The sequence below is a fragment of the Pteropus alecto genome, unplaced genomic scaffold, assembly GCF_000325575.1.
Source record: "Pteropus alecto unplaced genomic scaffold, ASM32557v1 scaffold139, whole genome shotgun sequence".
Lineage (NCBI taxonomy): Eukaryota > Metazoa > Chordata > Mammalia > Chiroptera > Pteropodidae > Pteropus > Pteropus alecto.
Window position 1 is genome coordinate 3,336,603 of NW_006443567.1, and position 20,103 is coordinate 3,356,705.

The 20,103-nt window shown below is 36.4% G+C and overlaps 1 protein-coding gene and 1 non-coding gene across 4 annotated transcripts in view; one reads left to right on the plus strand and one right to left on the minus strand.

Annotated features, from left to right (window-relative positions):
- The window catches only part of FGF13 (fibroblast growth factor 13), a 467,301-nt gene that overhangs the window by 295,028 nt on the left and 152,170 nt on the right, over positions 1–20,103 (plus strand). The gene's annotated exons all lie outside the window — the stretch shown is intronic.
- On the minus strand, positions 17,693–17,799 carry LOC112472869. The gene has a single exon (XR_003043794.1). It is a non-coding gene; the product is annotated as a U6 spliceosomal RNA (small nuclear RNA).

Below are 20,103 nucleotides of genomic sequence, written 5' to 3' on the forward strand. Positions count from 1 at the left end.
TTCCTGCTGGCTGTAGAGAGTGGACACTGAAAAAATCAGAAATGGACCCGTGCCCCTAGTAGCAGTATTTATCGTCTTTATGCATTGGTGCCTATTTTGTTTTTCTGTTTGGAAGATCTGAACAAATCAACCAACACATTCCAGTAGTTGGTAACAAATAACATTGAGTTAAAAAATAATACCAAATCAACATGGGAAACACAAGTGAGAACTAAAACCTAATAAGCATATTTGTTAATGCTTCTTTCCTGCTGTAAAAATTGGTTGACATGACTATTTTTTCCTTCAATTAGTTTCAGGCTCTGTGCTGAACTAGAACAGGGTTTCCCAGCCTTGGCATTATTTACCTTTGGGACCAGACAATTCTTTGTTGTAGGGGGCCATCGTGTGCATTGTGAGATGTTGAGCAGCATCCCTAGACTCTATATACCAGATACTAGTAGCAATGCTCCTGCCCACCCCCAAGTTGTGACAACAACAAAAAATGTATTCAGACATTGCCAAACATCCCACAAGGAAAGAAATCATCCTGTTAAGAACCACTTGACTATATAATTTCTATACAAATAAAGAGATGGTCTGAAAATTAATCTTTTATTTAAGAACCAATCAAAATATTCTGTTTAATCCCAACCAATGTCCTCTTTCCTTGGATACAATAGTTTCAACTTAATCCAAATCCTACCTTACCCCTTCTAAATCTTCCCGCATCCCTCCAAAAGCTTTTTAAGTTATCTAAACTATTTATAAGACTTTTCAGTAGAAACTGTTGCAGTGATTTGTTATAAGGAAATAGGCATCTGGTTAAATTTGTCATTCCACAGTCATTCAATGAATACCTACTTTGTTTTTCCTTGTGTCTATTATAGCAGATCTGGAGCCGTATGACAGAGCTCTTGCCTTCTAGGAGCTTAGAATCAAACTCTCATATATGAAAAGTAATATAAGTCAGTTTGTTTCAGGGGCTCAGGCTCAAGTATAAAGACAGGAAGGTCTTTTCATTGCAGTTTTTTTAGAAAGCTTTTGCTCAGTCCACTCTATTTCTTCAGAGCTGATGATGAGTAAAAGTGAAAGTATTCTTCAATATTTGCTTTTGCATGGTTTCCTATCTAGTTCAAAATTCAAAAGATTAGGACATTAAATCTAACTACTGAGACTCAACTAACTGTGATTGCACTTAGCTAGTTGCTTCTCTGAGTCCTTAAAATGACCCTAGAAATGTACCATCACTTTTCCCTATCCTCTTGGTCCCTTAATACCAACAAGTGCATGCGATCAGCAAAAAAGGAATTTTGTGAAGCATTGCATAATATTTTAGGTGATGTACAGAAATTAAACTCATCAAAGTTCAGAGAAATTAATACTCTAAAGGATTATCAAAGATCAGAATGAAATTTACCTCTCAGTTAATTTAATATATTTTAACATATTTTTCTCAAAAGCAATTATGGTTTTTCTGGTTCTTGTTTTTTAGCTTTGCTTTTATTTTCTTATCATAGTAAAGTGCCCTTGGTGAGGTATGTAACTTTGAACAAAGTCCATTCCTTCCTTAGGTCTCCATAACTTTATCTGAATAATGAAAAAAATGGATTGAATGGGTACTGAATTCTCATCTTGTTTTATATATCTCAGAATGGTTAAAAATAAGAATTAATTTGTTGCTAAGTTTCCTAACAACTTTATGGACAGTCCAAATGAAAATTGAACTAATAGGTATTGTTGAAGTCTGACTTCATAAATTTCTAGGTTTCGCTGACTTCAGCTAGACAGTTCAATGTTCAAAAGCTAGAGGGCTTCATGGACATAAGGTGATGACCATGGGCTTCTCCTTTTACAGACTCTTGCTGAAACTGGTGATCTTGATTCTGGGCTAGCTTTGAGAAGATTAAACCATAGGCATGAGCTGGTGTGGAGATAGGAAGGAGAAAAGTAACATTTTCAGAGTACTTGACTGTCTTTATTTCAAAAGTAGTTACTATGATTAAATTAGCTAAGGCCAAATGTCATGTCGAGTTTCTCTAATTCCTATATAAATCCTATAATGTAGCAATTTTATCCCAATTTCATATCTCAGATAACTGAGGCTCAGAGAGTTTAGGCTAGGCAGAACTAGGGAATCCAGTAGGTATTTAAAAATACAATTTAATTTGAATTTTGAACTATTAAGTGATTTAAATCAATCTTTTGATACACTGACCCCTCTATCTGGTGTGTCATCTAGATTGGTGACTTAAACTGTTGCTTAAAATGTGACTAAATTTAAATTTAAATTTTTTACTTATAAAATAATTTATTCAAGAGTAATAGCTATACTGGACATATGAGACACTGCTTTGGTAATTCTCTTTTTAACTATAAAGATAGTAGCTGCATAAATATGCATTCAAATCTTTTTCTCCATAAATAGAGACCTAATTTATTAAGTATCTTTATTTCTAGGCCTTCTGTTTTTTAACTTGACGTCTTTAACTTTTCCTTTCCTGTGGACAACACAGCTCATCCCTTTAAGTTCAACGTTGGTCAAGTTCAAAACTCTTAAAAGCCTTGCTAATAAAATGCAACCTCGGCTTTTGACTTCCCAGATCTATGCCCAACACTCCTACCCTGAGACCTTCTTGGAATCAGTCTCTCCTTGTTGATTTCTCAGCATTTTGCTGAACCTCTTCCTTTTAGGTTTTTCCACTGCATGCCAAAGATGAAAAGGTTTTGTCTTACCATGGAGGGCACGACTCATATCTTCTTCCTGGTACATTGTAGGTGCCTAATACAGGCTTCTCCATTGAAAACTGCAATGCTGCTGCTTTGGAAATGAAGCAGGGTGGCATGACAAGTGAATAGAACCCTCCATTACCTCTTAATACACAAAAGAATACTTCTCAGAATTGGAAAATACCGTGTGTTACATACACATAGCTGTGAAGGGCATGTTTGTCTTACTAGTAAAAGGCTTTCACAGAGTGTGTTGCACAATAAGGCTTGTCTCTTGAGTGTTGTTTTACCTTAATGGAAATTTTAAAACACAGAGTGAACAATAGATTCATTACTTTATCAAGGCAATTAGCCTCCACATAAAATTTGCTTGCAGGTTACCTCAGGTTAAAAACGTTTTGGTTGCTGATTGCATTTTTCTGTATTTTAAGTTCTGAGCTGTGTTCCATTCATGTATATTATACTCTCCTAGTGCCTTCTGCTGGGTGCAGTTAACTACAGTATAAACCGATATACATTACACCCTGCAATCCTTCAGAATTAGTCTTCACCAGGGCATTCATGAGAGATAACTATAGTGGAATGGAAAGGACACAGAACTCATGTCCAGCAAACCTGGGTTTCAGCCCCACTCTGACACATGCTGGGTGATTGGGGCAAAAGAGAGTAAAATAGAAACAATAATAGGATTGAAATTACAGGGCTGTCTTCAGGATTGATTGACCGACCGTAGTGCCTGAAACATAGCAAGTGATCAATAAAGCTGAACTATTTTTATTATTATCCTTGTTAATGATGACGATTAAGATAGAGGTTGGGTGAGTCTTTAAACTCATGGGGCCATCCTTAAGCCAGTACAGCTATTGTCATGTCAGTGTCCCAAGCTACTTAATGGGACCCATCTTGCACTGTGCTTCTAGATTGGTTCTTGATTTTCACGTTGAGCTCTGTCCCTGGAGCTTAATAAATGCTAGTTAATGCTAGTTATTCTTATTGTTGTTAAAATTGTCTTTAGAGCAGCATTTCTAAATATGTTGCCCAAATGAAATGTTCCCATAGGAAAGGTCCTGAGAGTAAAAACTGTTTGAGAAACAGCTGCTTGCCATCTCCCTGCCCTGGAGGTTTACACTGCACATTAGAATAATAAAGACTTTGAAGAGTTCTATCTCATTCTTATTTTATGCATATGAAATTGTTTTTGCAATTACAAAGTACCTCCCCCCAAGGAAATCTCTTCTGTTCTTGCTGTCTTTATTTTAAGATCAAGGACCTTTATCATTTTCCACTCTATCCACTTCCGGAAAGTTTTGCAGTATTGCAGTAGACGGGGGGCTATGAAATTGCAGTTACTGAGATCAGGCCACCAGGACCATAGAACATGCCAATCTTCTCATTAGAAATTTCCAGGTGGTTGGTGTTCAGTGCCATTTTCTAGCTTATTATACAAGTTTTTTCCAGCCTCAAACATGCTTCAATAGCTGGTAGGCTTTTCCTTTGATATCAACTAAATATTAAAGTATAGCCAATGCAACAGAGAGTGTAATCTTATATAGAGGAGTCTGTGTACCGCATATATGTCCCCATGGTATGATTCTGTGTGTCACACGCTTTATGGCCTTTCAGTTTACTGTGCATTAATATGACAGTGTACCAGTTTAGTGCCATAGTGCCCGTCTTCGACTAAAAGTTGTTTATAGTATATAGCTATTGAGCTAATGTCTCTTGGGTCACAAGTAAATCCCACTTTAAGTATTACTATTTGAGCATTTTAATTTATAAAAGAGGTAAATGATAGTAATTATTCATTTTACTAATGGATTCACAAAGATTGCTTTGTAAGGCCTTTCCTAAGTAGACTATTTAAATAAGCATTGATTGATATACATCTTTCCAAGATCAAACCATTTTATTAGATAAAGTAAGAGATAGCAGCCTTCGGCTATGTGGTTTGATTGCTTCCTTTAACAGCAGTCTCTGGATCTGAGTTTTTAATTTGTTTATTTCTGCATAGTCTGTAGATCTTAAAGAGGCTTTCATGACTAGAATATTTGTGAAATATTGCCATCCAGGTTTTTCCTTTTACCACTTAAGAAATTTGTACTTTAGACCTGTGTTTTTATCATTTTGTATTCTGTGAAGGTACTATTTGGTTTTGTTTTGGATAGATTTTGTTTGCACATTGTAAATGACTTGTAGAGAAATCACTTAGGCATTTAAGGGGTATGCCAATTTTTAGATCATCTGAGTATAGTTAGTATACTGTAGACATATGTTATCTAATGGTATTCATTTAACCTAAAAAACATAAGAGCTTTTCAGAAATAGCAAACTCATTCCTGAGAACACCTAATGCATTGAGTGAATCATCCTGGAACTCTGAAGAGTTATAAGGCTAAGGTCCTGTGGGAAATGACACAGCAAATATTTAAGAAAGGGCAGATGTAATGATCTTCTAGAAAGGATCTTTATAAATCAGAAAGCTAAACTGATGAGGACTGAGAGAATGGATTAATTTTCCATCCGAAAAAGCTTTTTTTAGATGCTATTTCTGCAAATGCCCTCATTCACACTGTGAGAACCATTATTGTGTGTGTGGGGAGGGAGGAGTATACTTTCTAGAAGCCCTCACAGGTTAGCTCAGTGGTGTTGAATTATTTTTCTATTCCCCAAGGAGTTAGAAAGCACGTGTTTAAGAAGCCAAACAATCAAGCATCCTGATGTGAGTGTGGCTGCCACCATGGAACCAAGTGTAGTACAGAGCTTTGGACACTATTGTTGGGAAACTTGAATTCAATTTTTGTCAGACTGCCTCTGGAAAATGTCATCTTCATCTTCACCTAAGAGCGAGCTTACTAAATAACAATATCAATTGCCTACATTTTTAGTGTATACTATATGCCAGTCACTGTATTTTACAAACATGGTTTCATTTAATTTCTGTTTTGCAGATGAGTAAACTGGGGCTCAGAAAGGTAACATGCCTGAAGTCACACAGGTTATAAGTAGAACAGTCAGAGTCCAGAGGTCAAGTTCTTAATTATAACAGCCCATTCCGGAAGGGTTTTCATGCTTATTGTGGGGGCCTAAAATGGTAAAGGCCAAGTTACTTTTCCGTTTGAAGCAAAGGTATTAGGAAGTACTGAATTATTTTTATTTAGCTGCGGATTATGCAGCACCACTACAGCTTTACATGTATTTATCTTTTGTAATCCTCCCAACAATATTGTGAGTTTGATCTTATTATTTTTCCCTAATTTCAAGATGAAAAAATGAAGACTCGGAGCGTGAGTTTGAATTCACTTACCCAAGGTCCACTAGCTAGCTAGTAAATTGTGGAGTTGCGATTTCACCCAGATCTGCCTGACTCCAAAGACCATGATCTTTAACTCACAAGACCATCGAAACAGTCATTTTGACCACCAAATTTATCACTCACAACTGAGATGCAGCGGTGATGGCTAAGAGAAGAGAAGAATAGTGAAACGGATGTCCAGTCCAACCTTCCCATGGTCTTTTTCAGTGGGCATAGAGTCATCCTATTTAAAGAAACGCTTTGCTCAACTGCTTGGGCTAATGGTCCTGTCTGCATAAGAAATGGATTGGGAGCTACCTATGTGGTGGAGGAAATGTTCAAAAGAGAAAATGTTTGAGCAGGAATATTGTTCTGAAGCACAAATCGAGTAGGGCGTGTAATTCCCTTGCAACAAGATGTAATAGTCTGCTCACCAAAGCAGAAAGACAGAATTCCTTTTCTTTAGGGGTTGTGAAGCTACAGGATAAGTGAAGGAAAGGATGTGAGTTAGAGGCTTTTTAATGTAGAAAACTCTAATCACCCTGATTCCTTCTCTTCACAAGCCAAATGTTATTATATTATGGGCTCTTTGAATACACTTAGGCAGAATATTGGCAGAGTTCCATGAAAGATGGCCTGTATTTATGGACAAGATTTTTGACACAGCTCCACTTTTAAGATGTGCTTTGTATCACTAAGAATAAGACATTGTTCTTAGTATGTATCCTTAGTTATTCCTTAATGTCGACCTCCATAAAGTCAACTTTTACAAAAAGTATCATAGTTTTGTTCTAATTTTTTAGATTATTTATACTCTGGGACATAATAAAAGAAGAATTTCACCTATTGCTCTTTTACACTGGAAAGTAAGTAGGTAAAGTGCATGCAAGATATACAGCCTTGCCATTAAGTCATCAGGTCAGTCATGTATCCTATTGTCTTCCTCTTTCACCTCCCACAGCAGATGTCCCTAAATTCTGCCACTTGGTTCAAGCCTCTGCCCCATCTATAGCCTACTGTATTACTCAAGATTCTCCAGAGAAACAGAACCAATAGGATTATGTCTATCTATATCTGTATCTATATCTATACTGAGAGAGAGATTGATTGTAGGAATTGGCTCATCTGATTATGGAGGCCAAGAAGTTCCACAATTGCCACCTGCAAGCTGGAGAACAAGGGCAGCTGATGATAGAATTCAGTCCATGTCAGAAGGCCTAAGAACCAGGGGAACCTAGAACCAGGAGTGCCAATATCTGAAGGCAAAAGAAGATGAATATCCCAGCCCACACAGAGAGCAGATTTACCCTTCCTCTTCCTTTTTGCTCTATTTAGGGCCTGAATGGATTGGACGATACCCACCGATATTGGTGAGGAGGATATTCCTACTTGGTCCATTCATTCCAATACTAATCAGAAGAAAACACCCACACAGACATACTCAGAAATAATGTTTTACCGGCAATCTGGGAATCCCTTAACCCAGTCAAGTTTACACATAAAATTAACCATCATACCTAATCAGCAGATGAACTCCCAGAGTTACAGAAAAAATGATCAGGTGAACTTCCTCAGCTTCTCTTTTCTGCACCTTCAAACTTACCAACAATTGCAGTCACCCTCTGTTCCATTCCACAAATCACAGGAAATTAACCTTCCAGCTCAAAGTTAATCCTCCTGTCTGCATGAGCTGTGGATCACCTTCTTCCTGACCCTACAATGAACTTGATCTCAGTCAGCCTTTTTCTCTCCCTTACATTTCTGCTTTTTTCTTCCCACTGGCTGTGTTGTCATTCTGAATTATAAATATCCACAGGTAAAAGAGCTCTGGAGACTGGGTGCCTTTTGGTGCTAACTGACAGGAGAACATAGGAAAATTAATTACAGGTTCACTCTCATGCCTCAACTATCACCTATATAAAAAATAATTCATTGGTGTTATGTTCCGATCTCTTAAATGGATATAATGATATGAACACAATATGGTTCTTTTGAGGGTCAAATGAAACAGTGCATATCCCTGAGAAACGTGTATCACCAAACATGGAAACTAGAAACTACTAAGTGCTCAAAAGTGATGACACTTATGGTCATGGAATCATTTATAGTACTTATAGTAGTCATGGGAGTAATTATATGGGGGAATTGAGCTGAAATATCTTCAAGTTGTCCGTTACTTCTCCAAGATGAATTTGGATGCCACAATCTTCTGTGCCAATCTTTATTCACGGTATGTAATACATTGTAACTATAACCAAATCCTAGTCCAGTTTCATTTCCTCTCAAAACCACCCTGTTCAAGGCATACCAAACCCCAATGATGCTGTAGACTTTCATGCCTCATGACTCTGTTCATCCTGTTCCCTCTGCTCTCTCTGCCTTTCTCCACTTTACCACAAGACCTAGAATGATGCACCCTCATCAGTGATATGTTCCTCTTCTCCACATTACTGTGGGTAGAGTCGGTCATCCCATAGCATTTCTATGTTTTATCCCACATTTATGTTCATTATTGACTTGCTTTTCCATACGCTACACTTGGAACTTCTGGAGGACTAGGGTGAATTAAGCTTGGTATCTCTAGTGCCTGGGAACTCAGTAAGCCTACTGATTATCATAATGGGCAGCTTCTATGACCTCGTGGCACTGCCCATCAGTTTAGGAACTGCTTGGCCACTTTGACCAAATATTATATCACATTATTGGAGATTCTTCTTTTATTTTAAATTTTAAAGCTTTTAAATAGTTATGTTCCTTTCTTAAACATTCTAAATATGGAAATTAATACAATATTTGGTTTCCTCCTTTGTGTTTCAATTGATGATAAGAAATCAAACCTTTTAGCTTCTCGATTATAAGCAGGAGGTAGCCTCTTAAAAATAATTGACTCCAATAAGCAGAATTTCTTCTCAGCCATTCTTCTCTCAATCTCTGTGAGGCCGTGAATGATTTTTGTGATTTCTCATCAATTTGAAAGACAACTATGCCATCTTCCCTGTTTAATGTGTATGAGACCACTTAGCAAACTTGGAGGCAGTAATTATCATCAACTTATTCTTTCATCCAAGATGCAAAGCACGGCTTCAGTATTTAGCAAAGAGTTGCAGATAAGAGAATCTGATTGGCTCAACCTCGATTCCGTTGACAGGGTCAGGGGTATGATTCTGGTAGGCAGGAAATTGATTGAGGAGGGATGAAGCATGCAAGACTCCCATAGCCAAGGGACTAGTTTGTTGCTTACTTTTGAGGCTTGCATCCTTGTGACAGCTAATAGTTTGTTTACATCTTATTCATTGGCTGCAGGTGTCCTAAAGACCTTACTTTGCTTTTCCTGCAAGGAAATTGGACCCTTTCTTCCAAAAGTGGATTTTCTTCACTTGTTGGCAACCTCAGGTTTAGAAGTGACCTAAAAGGTCAGTTTATCCAAATATCTTCTTTTATTCTTGTTTGAATCATTTCAGTACCGTCTGTACTTCTATCTTGAGCATCGTGGTTAAGATATCTAGCCTATCCACTACCAAGTATTTGACCTTGGGCATAGTATTTAACCCCTCTGAGCCTTAGCTTACATATGTGTAACATGATAGCAATATTAGTACCTACCCATTGGGATCATTGTGAATATTTGATGAAGAATACAGAAGGAAAGTTGACTTTTACTGTTATTGATTTTACTTTTTCCTCCTAACTCCACCCCCTTCTGTGGGACCTTGCAGAACTAGCACAATTGCCTTCAGACCTGTGAAAACCTTTATTAATGTCCTCAAGAGTCTCAATGAAGAAGCTTTATCTGTGACCATTATCTCAAATTGGTCACTCTTTCTTTTAGGAATTTGATTGTGAGGATTCGATCAGGAGTAAGTAGGATGAAAGATATTATTCATTGTTATCAATTATCTGAAAATTCTCATATAAGTAAAATTACTCAATCTGACAGACTAAGGCCTGGCTTCAAAACAGTCATCTAAACATTTTAAGAAAGCCCCTGTAATTTCAGGGCCTATTTTGATTTCATGTTGCAGAAAAAACTATCTCAGAGAAGATGTATTTTCTATTAGAAGGCTAAAATATCAATTTTTAAAAGGTTCTTTGGTTTGGCATACCAAATTTCTGAATATTTTATCCTCTTTTTTTCACACTCTCACTTTCTTAAATCAACTATAATACCAGATTTTAAAATAAGGTTTCTCTAAATTATTGACATTTTGAGCCAGATAACTTTGTTGTGGTGGATTGTCTTTTGCATTATAGAATGTTTAGCATCATCCCTCGTCTTTAACCCTTGACATACAAGTAGTACACTAGCCCTTCCCTCAAATTATGACAACCAAAAATGTCTCTAGAATGCCAAATGTGCCCCGGGGGGTGGCACAAATGTTTCCAGTTGAGAATCACTGATTTAAAACATTTTGTCCATTTTGAAGCCTCAAGGCAAGAACATGGAATGAATTCTCTATTTTAGAAAAGAAAACAGAAGAAAATAATGAGCAAGGCAGATTTTTTTCCAAAGGATGATGTGGGTCAATCCAACTCAATTTCCAGATATTTTTGTAGTGTTTATCTAGTGTAAGGAATTGTGTTTTACTCTTATTCCTATTAACTGATCTTCTTATCATCTGGTCATAGGTTATGCTCATGTTTTCTTTTCTACTGGAGATTCACAGATTCAACACTTGGGCTGAAGAATGAATTTTGAAGGCAAATATTCACCATTTGTGCCTCTAGATCTATTCTATACCTTTTTTAGGGACCTGCTCTTTCCATAAGATGTGGGCTGAGTGAATCATCTAGGGTCTCTTGCCCTCTGGCTTCAAGTTGGTTCACATTAGAGCAGTCCAGTGGGGAGCACTGGCAAGAGATTGGAGGAAAGAAGTAGAGTAAGGTTGGGATTCCTCTGTCTTTGGCCAGTTTCTTTCAGTTGATTCTTCTTCCAAGGCTGCTTCTCTCTCTGGCTTCCAATAATAACTGTCTCCCCTTGTATTTTCAGGTTTAATTGGGATAACAATTTTCTACTTCATTCCTGGGAGCTTCACCATTTTGTAAGATTCCCCTGAATGCTGCCCATGTTTCCATAAATAGTCCCTTTGTTAGACACTCTTCAGTTCCTCCCTTGAATATGCCATCTGTTCCCTTCCAGGAAGCTGCCCATATGAGATTACCCTTCTTTTTCAGTGAATCCAGTTAGTTTTTGGTAACTTGTTTCCATCTGGGTATTTACTGCCTCTGAGGTGTCTTATAAATTTCCCATCCCTATATTTTTAACTCAGGTCTAGGAAAGTTGTTGACAAACTTTAGCATTATGATGTGTAACAAAGTGAAGGTAAGAACTTTTTTTGATTTCTTTAATGTAAATAATATGATGATTACACCTGTCTTCATTTCTGTAGGAAGAGATAAAGGAGGCTTTGTCTTTGCTTTAGAATGGTTCTAACCAAGCAAGGAAATCTTGGGCAGAGAAACTATCATATTCTTGATCTGATCTGACCTAGAGTTTCAGTGCGTATTTAAGTTCATATCATCTTCAGCATGAATAGTAGCCAACAGATACTGCATGCCTCTCATATATGATGACCTGTAATAGGTACTGGGTACAGGGGTGCAGAGTGTATGAGCCTTGGTCCTCTATACCAGATTGAAGATACTGGGCTGGGCATGTAGACTATGGGAAAATAATTTGATTTTTTTTTCTTTTTGAAAGCCTTGAAATCATCTTTCTTTTATATTCTTCCTCATGTCAATCAATTTGCTCACCTTCAGTCCCCCTACTCTGTTACATGTAGTCACCAAATCATAGAAATCCCCCGTCTAGAGCAGCACTGTCCAATAGTAGTATAATATGAGCCACATTAAAAATAATTTTATATTTTCTAGCAGCCACATTAAAAAGGTCAAAATAAACAAGTAAATTTAGTTTTAATAATATATTTTATTTAATCTAATATGTCAAAAATTTTGTCATTTCAGCATTTAATCAATATAAAGTTTTTAGTGAAATAGTGTATTTTTAAAAAATACTAAGTCCTTAAAATTTGTGTATTTTATGCTTACAGTACATCTCAATGTCCATAGCAAATATTCGTTGGAAGTATTTAGTCTGCATCTTGATTTTATTGAATTAACTTCTGAAAAAGTAGAGATGTACTATCCAAGTTATTCCAAATGCACCCGAAAATTTTGCAGTAACTACATTGGATACTAGTTTTTACATTCAAATTGAAATTAATCAGAATTTTAAGTAAATTGTATATGTGTTCCTTAGTTACATTACCACATTTCAGCTACTAGTAGATACTGTATTGGACCATGCAGGCCTAAATTATGTCTAGAATGAATTTTTTCACTTTGCTAACAAAGCCTTAGATGAAAACTTTCCCATTGATTGTTTGGACTGTTAACCACAGTCGACCTCTTTTTCTTTAATCTTCTCCCCGCTTATTCAAGGCCATCATCCTCACGAATTCCTGAAGGATTTTGGTAAAACCCATGTCTGATCACATTTCACTGCTTAAGGATTCTTCATTGCCCACTGTTGACTACAGGATAAAGCCCAATTTCCTTAATAGGGCCTGCTAGGCCCTCCCTGACCTAATCTCTTTCCATCTCCCACCCTCTTCTTCTGCCTGTCTTCTGCTTCAGACACACTGGGCTATTCCCCATTCTCAAAGACCATCTTGTACAAATAACTCTCTCCACAAATTCACTGCACTAAGTTCTCCCAAATCCTAGTCTTTATTCAGGGTCCAGAGTAATTGCCACAGAAGACTTCCTACAAGAAGCCTTCCACTAGCCCTGCTGCAAGGCAACATTAAGGTCCCTATTTGTATCTCAAATAATACATTTTTCCCATTTTATTATCTTCAGATGTGAGTTGATCTGGCTCATGAACTAATGTGGAAGCTCAGAGCAGAGGTCAAACCCTAGGCCAAATTGTGTTTTACTAAACAAAGTCTTACTGGAACACGGCCACACTCATTCATGTACGTATTGTCTATTGCTCTGTTTATACGCCAATGCAACAGAGACTGAATGACCCACAAAGGCTGAAATATTTATTATCTGGCCTTTTACAAGAAAAGTTTGCCTACCTCTGTCCTTGCAGATGGGGGCTCTCTCTAACCCATGTTCTGTGCTTAGCACAGCACCAGGCACATGGCGAGTTCTCAGTAAACGTTTGTGGAATTGAACAACAGATGAATTGAATAAAATTAGATTGATGAGTTGATGATTTTGTCTGTCATTAATAAGATTTTTGAGGACAGAAAATCCTTTTTTGCTACCTCTTTAGAATTCTTTATGATATCTACCTTGTTACCACTTTATAACTGTTTGCTTGAATAAAACAATTTTACTACTTTCATCTTTTCTTAGTATTATGTACTTTAATTTATATGTGATATTACTTGTTTTACAAGGACACAAATTGATTAAATCTTGAGAAGTTGGGTGCCTCCAACACACAGAAGTGGCAGAAGCTATGACTTTGAGTTCTGGCTTGATCTTTGGCCTAATTGGTTACTTTGGATAAGACACTTGACCCTAACTCATTAGTGTTATTTTCTTATTGGTGTAATTTTCTTTAGTGCAAATTACAATATTCTACCTTCAAATTATTGCTTGAAGTGTGTGTGCAGTTTTATAATGAGTATTATTAACATAACATAGATTTTCCTGCACGTATTTTACCTCCAGAGGATGGAAGAAAAGCAGTATCTGTACTAATTTTAAATATCACTTAGAGTTAGCCTCCATTATTAAAAGTTTTCTGCTTGGGCAAAGACATTGCTGGCCATCAATAATCCCATCATAACTGAGATTAACACTAAAAGATCACTTGGCTATCACTTCTAATTTCGCATTTTAAAACTAGGATTCTGAAAGCAAAAGTTGGAGGTGGCTTCCATACTTGAGCCATACCTTTATGAATGAAGAACTTGAAGGATGAGAAGCTAGAGATCTTGTAGAGGTCTGGAGTCTTTATGACATGGGGCGAAAGAGGGAGAGGCTGTCATTGGGAAGTTCCATTTCTAGGAAGACTTTATTTGATAGTGGTTAGAGGCATTCATTATCCAGATCCACACCCAGTGTTATAGTTTAGTTTTCTAGCTTGCTTTTTCTCAGAATTCTTAGGTTAATGACAGATTCCACTTATTGAACATTACTATATACCATTTATATATCTTGTTTATATAGTTCATCTCTTGTCCTCACAATAACCCTGTGAGGTATGTACTATTATCTTCAATTTACAGGCAAGGATACTAAACCTCAAAAAGACTAAATGCCCTGCCCCTGGGTCACATAACAAGAAAGTGGCAGATCCGGGATTTGAATCCACGTCTTAACCACTGTAGAAGCTGTAGCATTTTCTGAAAGTAATTAGGCTTTGAGAAGGGGATGAAATGTACTCATTCTGTGTTTTGAAATACTCTGCTTTTTTTATTTGAAGGGTTTAGTCCTAGAGCTAGAAGGGGCCAGAGAAATCCCCCCACCTAATCCTAAGAGGTTGAACAACTTGCTCGCATTACCTCAGCTAATTTAGTGGTAAATACTCTAGTTTTCTGACTTCTAGTCTTATGTTCCTTATACTACATCCCAATTCACATTTTTGATTGGATGTAAATAAGTGTACACTCACTTTATTTTTTATTTCTTTTTATTTTTTATTAATATTTATTTTTATTTTTTAATTACAGTCAATATGCAATATTATATTGGTTTTAGGTATATAACATAGTTATTAGACTGTTATATAACTGATAAAGTGATTACCCCAATCAATCTAGTACCCATCTGACACCATTATTAACTACATTCCTTATGCTGTACTTTATATCCTGTTGACTATCTCATAACTACCAATTTGTACTTCTTAATCTCTTCCCCTTTTTCACTCATCCCGCCAAACCCCTCCCATCTGGCAACCCTCAAAATGCTCTCTGTATCTATCTTTGTTTCTGTTTTATTTCTTCATTTATTTTTTTTAGATTACACATGTAAATGAAATCATATGGTATTTTTTGTCTTTCTCTGACTTATTTTACTCAACATAATACCCTTTCAGGTCCATCCATGTTGTTGCAGATGGCAAGAGTTCATTTATTTTTTATGGCTAATATCCCATTGTATATCCGTACTTCCTCTTCTTTATCCATTCATTCATGGATGGACACACCCAAGATGCCTCCATAGCTTGGCTATTGTAAATAATGCTGCAATGAACATATGGATGCACATGTTCCTTTGAAGTAGTGTTTTGGGTTTCTTCAGATAAATACCCAGAGGTAGGTTTACTAGATCTTTCTTTATCTCTTGTGATAGCCTTTGTTTTAAAGTCTATTTTATCTGTTATAAGTATCGCTACCCCAGCTTTTGTTCTTTCAATTTTCGTGAAATATATTTTTCCATCTCTTTACTTTCAGTCTGTGTGTGACTTTCGATCTGAAGTGAGTCTCTTGTAGGCAGCATGTGTAAGGGTCTTGTTTTCTTATCCATTATGCCACTCTATGTCTTTTTATTAGAGTGTTCATTTTTTTACCTTTATGTTTTTTTCAATTATAGTTGACATTCACTATTACTTTAAGTTGTTTTCGAGTGTTAAGTGTAGCGGTTAGACATTTATTTAATTTATGAAGTGATCCCCCAATTAGTCTGATACCCAAGTGGCATTATACATATTTATTACAATATTATTAACTATATTCTCTATGCTGTACTTTACATCCCTGTGACTATTTTGTAACTACCAATTTGTAGTTCTTAAATCTTTACCTTTTCCACCCTGCCCCCAACACCATTTATTGAAGAGTCTGTCTTTACCTCATTGTATATTCTTGCCTCCTTTATCATAGATTAAATTACCAGATAGGTGTGGGTTATTTCTGGACTTTCTGTTCTGTTCCATCAATCTCTGTGTTTATTTTTATACCAGTACCATGCTGTTTTGATTCCAATGGCCTTGTAGTATAGTTTGATATCAGGTAGCATGATACCTTCAACTTTGTTCTTCTTTCTCAAGATTGCCATGACTATTTGGGGTTTTATAGTTACATATAAGTTTTAGGACTATTTGTTCTAGTTCTGTGAAAAATGTCATTGGTATTTTCATGGGGATTGCATTGAATCTATAGATTGCTTTAGGTAGTATAGACATTTTAATGATGTTAATTCTTCCAGTATATGTTTCCATTTATTTGTATCTTCTTCAATGACCTAATTTTCTGAGTATAGGTCTTTTACCTTCTTGGTTAAATTTATTCCTAGGTATTTTGTTTTTTGATACAACTGTAAATGGAATTATTTTCTTAATTTCTTTTTCTGATAGTTGGTTATTGGTATATAAAAGTGCAACTGATTTCTGAGTATCAATTTCATATCCTGCTACTTTACTGAATTCATTTCATTTATCAGTTATAATATTTTTTAGTGGAATCTTTGGGGTTTTCTCTATATAGTATCATGTCATCTGCAAGTAATGACAGTTTTACTTCTTCCTTTCCAAACTAGATTTTTTTTTTTTGCTTTATTTCTGTAGCTAGAACTTCCAATACAATGTTGAATAAAAGTAGAGAAAATGGGCATCCTTGTCTTGTTCCTGATCTTAAGGAAAATGCTTTTATCTTTTTCTCATTGAGTATGATGTTAGCTGTAGGTTTGTGATACATGGCTATTATTATGATGAGGTATGTTTCCTCTATTCCCACTTTGCTGAGAGTTTTTATCATAAATGGATGCTAGATTTCATCAAATACTTTTCTATATCTATTGATAGGATCATATGATTTTTTTCTAATGTGCATCTTTTAGATTAGTTTCAGGTATATAGTACATTGGTTATGATGTAATCCCCCTGATTACTCTATTACCCATCTGGCTCTACACATAGTCATTACAATACTATTGTCTGTACGCCCTATGCTGTACTCTATGTCCTCAGGTCTATTTTGTAAATACTAATTTGCATTTCTTCATCCCTTCACCTTTTTCTCCCAGTCTCCCAACCCCCTTCCCCTCTAGCAGTCATCAGATTGTCCTCTGTATCTATAAGTCTGTTTTTGTTTAGTTTATTTCTTTTGTTCCTCAGATTCTGCACTTAAGTGAAATCATATAATATTTATCTTTCTCTGTCTGACTTATTTCACTCAGCATAATAACCTCTAGGTCCATCCATGTCTTTGCAAATGATAAGATTTCATTTTTTATGGCTGAGTAATATTCCGTTGTATAGATATACCGTAACTTCTTTATCCAATCATCTGTTGATGGGCATTTAGGTTGCTTCCATATCTTGGCTATTGTGAATAGCACTGCCACAAACATGGGGGTGCATAGATCTTTATGAACTAGTGTTCTGGTTTTCTTTGGATAAATACCCAGAAGTGCAATTGCTGGTTTATAAGGTAGTTCTATTTTTAATCTTTCTAGGAACTTCCATACTGTTTTCCATAGCAGCTGTACCAATTTGCAGTCCCACCAACAGTGTATGAGGGTTCCCTTTTCTCCACATCCTCACCAACACTTGTTCTTTGATTTATTGATGATAGCCATTCTGACAGGTGTGAGGCGATACTTCATTGTAGTTTTAATTTGCATTTCTCTGATGATTAGTGATCTTGAGCATCTTTTCATATGTCTATTGTCTATCCGCATTTCCTCTTTGGAGTAATACCATAAGGTCTTCTGCCCATTTTTAAATAAAATATGAAACACTTCATGAATTTGTGTGTCATCCTTGTGCAGGAGCCATGCTAATCTTCTCTGTATCATTCCAATTTTAGTATATGTGCTGCCAAAGTGAGTACCACCCTATGTCTTTTGATTGATACATTTAATCCATTTGCATTTAAAGTAATTATTGATAGATATGTAGTTATCGTCATTTTATTATTCATGTTTTTGAATTTTTCCTCTTTTCTAAAGAAGTCCCTCTAACATTTCTTGCAATAATGGTTTAGTAGTAATGAACTCTTTTAGCTTTTTCTTATCTGGGAAGCTCTTTATCTGTCCTTCAATTCTAAATGATAGCTTTGCTGGATAGAGTAATTTTGAATCACTTTGGATATTTTGGGCCCACCCATTTTATTATAAGATTCATTTTAAGAAAATTATTTTTGCTGAAGGAAGGGAAAAGAACAAGAAACAGTACTCCAGAAATAAACCAAAGATGATTTGTTTTAACCAATTCTGCAGAGAATCCAGCCAGGGATGCCAGCACACACCAAACTGCCTCTCCCAGAGTTCTTCTGTTGACAGTCTGGACTACTGTGAGCAACTCTTTAGATCTCCCTGAGCTTTCATTTCTTATCTGTAAAATAAGGAACATAAACAGGGTGAAATCTAACGTCCTTTCTGGCCCATAGTTTATGATTTTAGTACTGTGATTAGGAGGTGCCAGGACCAATTAAAAGAGACAGATATTGACTCAATATAAGAAATTTTTTCAAATGGGCATGGCCTTCCTAAAATGAATTGGGATACTTTAAGAAGTGAGGCATTTTCATATTCAAGCAGAAATGGACAGGGACTTGATGGGACTCTTATACAAGTTATTCAGATATTAACGATTGGATTGCAATTATGAGTAGGATTGTTTCTACACTTCCACTCTGTGAGATATGTGATGTATTAAAGTTTCCAGGCATAACCACACAATCTGACTCTGTGGTCAACTACATACTCATTGAACAACTGGTTATTGGTCATCTTTGAGGATACCAGGTACTGTGCTGGAACTGGGGACATAAGGACTTTGGACATAGCCTCTGTCTTGAATGTCATAGACCAGAGGTCAGCAAATTATAGCCCTTAAGTGAAATCCCACCCATCCTCTTTTTGCTAAATAAAATTTTATTGGAACACAGCCATACCCATTTACTTTCTTGTTGTCTATGGCTAGTTTTACACTACTACAGCAGAAATGAGTAGTTGCAACAGAGACCATATGGCCATTAAAACCTAAAATATTTACTGTTTGATTTTTTTTATAGCAAAAGTTTGCCATCCCTTGTTGTAGACAAACATGTATATCTTTAAATTCACTCTGGTGGCCTAAGTACAAGACTGGAGGAGGCACAAAGGCAGCACATATAATTACTTCTTCTTGTAGAGGGATCAGAAATTTTTCAGAGAAATTAAAACATATAATCATGCCATCTTTAAGTGGAAAGAGACCTTAGCAGTTACAACTGTCCTAATTTCTCATCCATTTCTCTGCATGTTTGTCTCTACAGCCTCCCTGATACACTGACATTTCTTTTAAAAAGAAAGCATACATGTTCCCTACAGAGAAGTGGCAAAGATCCATCTGGAACTTATTCTTAAATTTTATAGAATTTAGCCTGCCAATTTATGCAGAAAAAGTGTGAGAGATCTATAGGTAGCTTTTGCATTTTAAAAGGGAGTAAGAAACACTGATTTTCATGTTACTGTTTGAGTTTCAAATGAAGCATGCTCTAAGTCTTTATCTGGCCCATGTTCATAATATTAATCTGTAGAAAACTTAAGGGAATAAGGGCTTGAGGCCTGTCATCCTTCCCATATAGAAGGATACAAGCCCATTTTCTGCAGCCATGCTTTTACTACCCTTAAGTATGCCTAAGTTGGCTAGGCAGGACTCAAAGTACTCAATAACTAAATTTAGGGAGACATGGAAGAATAAGCAGACCACCTCCATCACTTTTACCTTAATATCATTCAGGACCTCCTGGGGTACTCATCACACAGGAGGAATTCTCAAGATAAATGGTGTTGACTGATTGATTGACTTCTTCTAGAGTTTATTGTCAATCTGGAGAGGACTGCAATAGTGTGATTAATGATTTGTTGAATATTCTGTTCACATATATGTTCAAAGACTTAAATCTCTAATTATTTTTAAAATGCAATGTGAGATGAATACTATGACAAATGAGAGTTTTGAGAAATTCATGAAAGACTCCTTAGAACAGCGGTCCCCAACATTTTTGGCACCAGGGACTGGTGCTCCTATGAGAATCTAATGCCTGATGATTTGAGGTGGAGCTGAGGCAGTGATGCTAGCGCTGGGGAGTGGCTGCAAATACAGATGAAGCTTCGCTCACTTGCCCGCCGCTCACCATCTGTTCTGC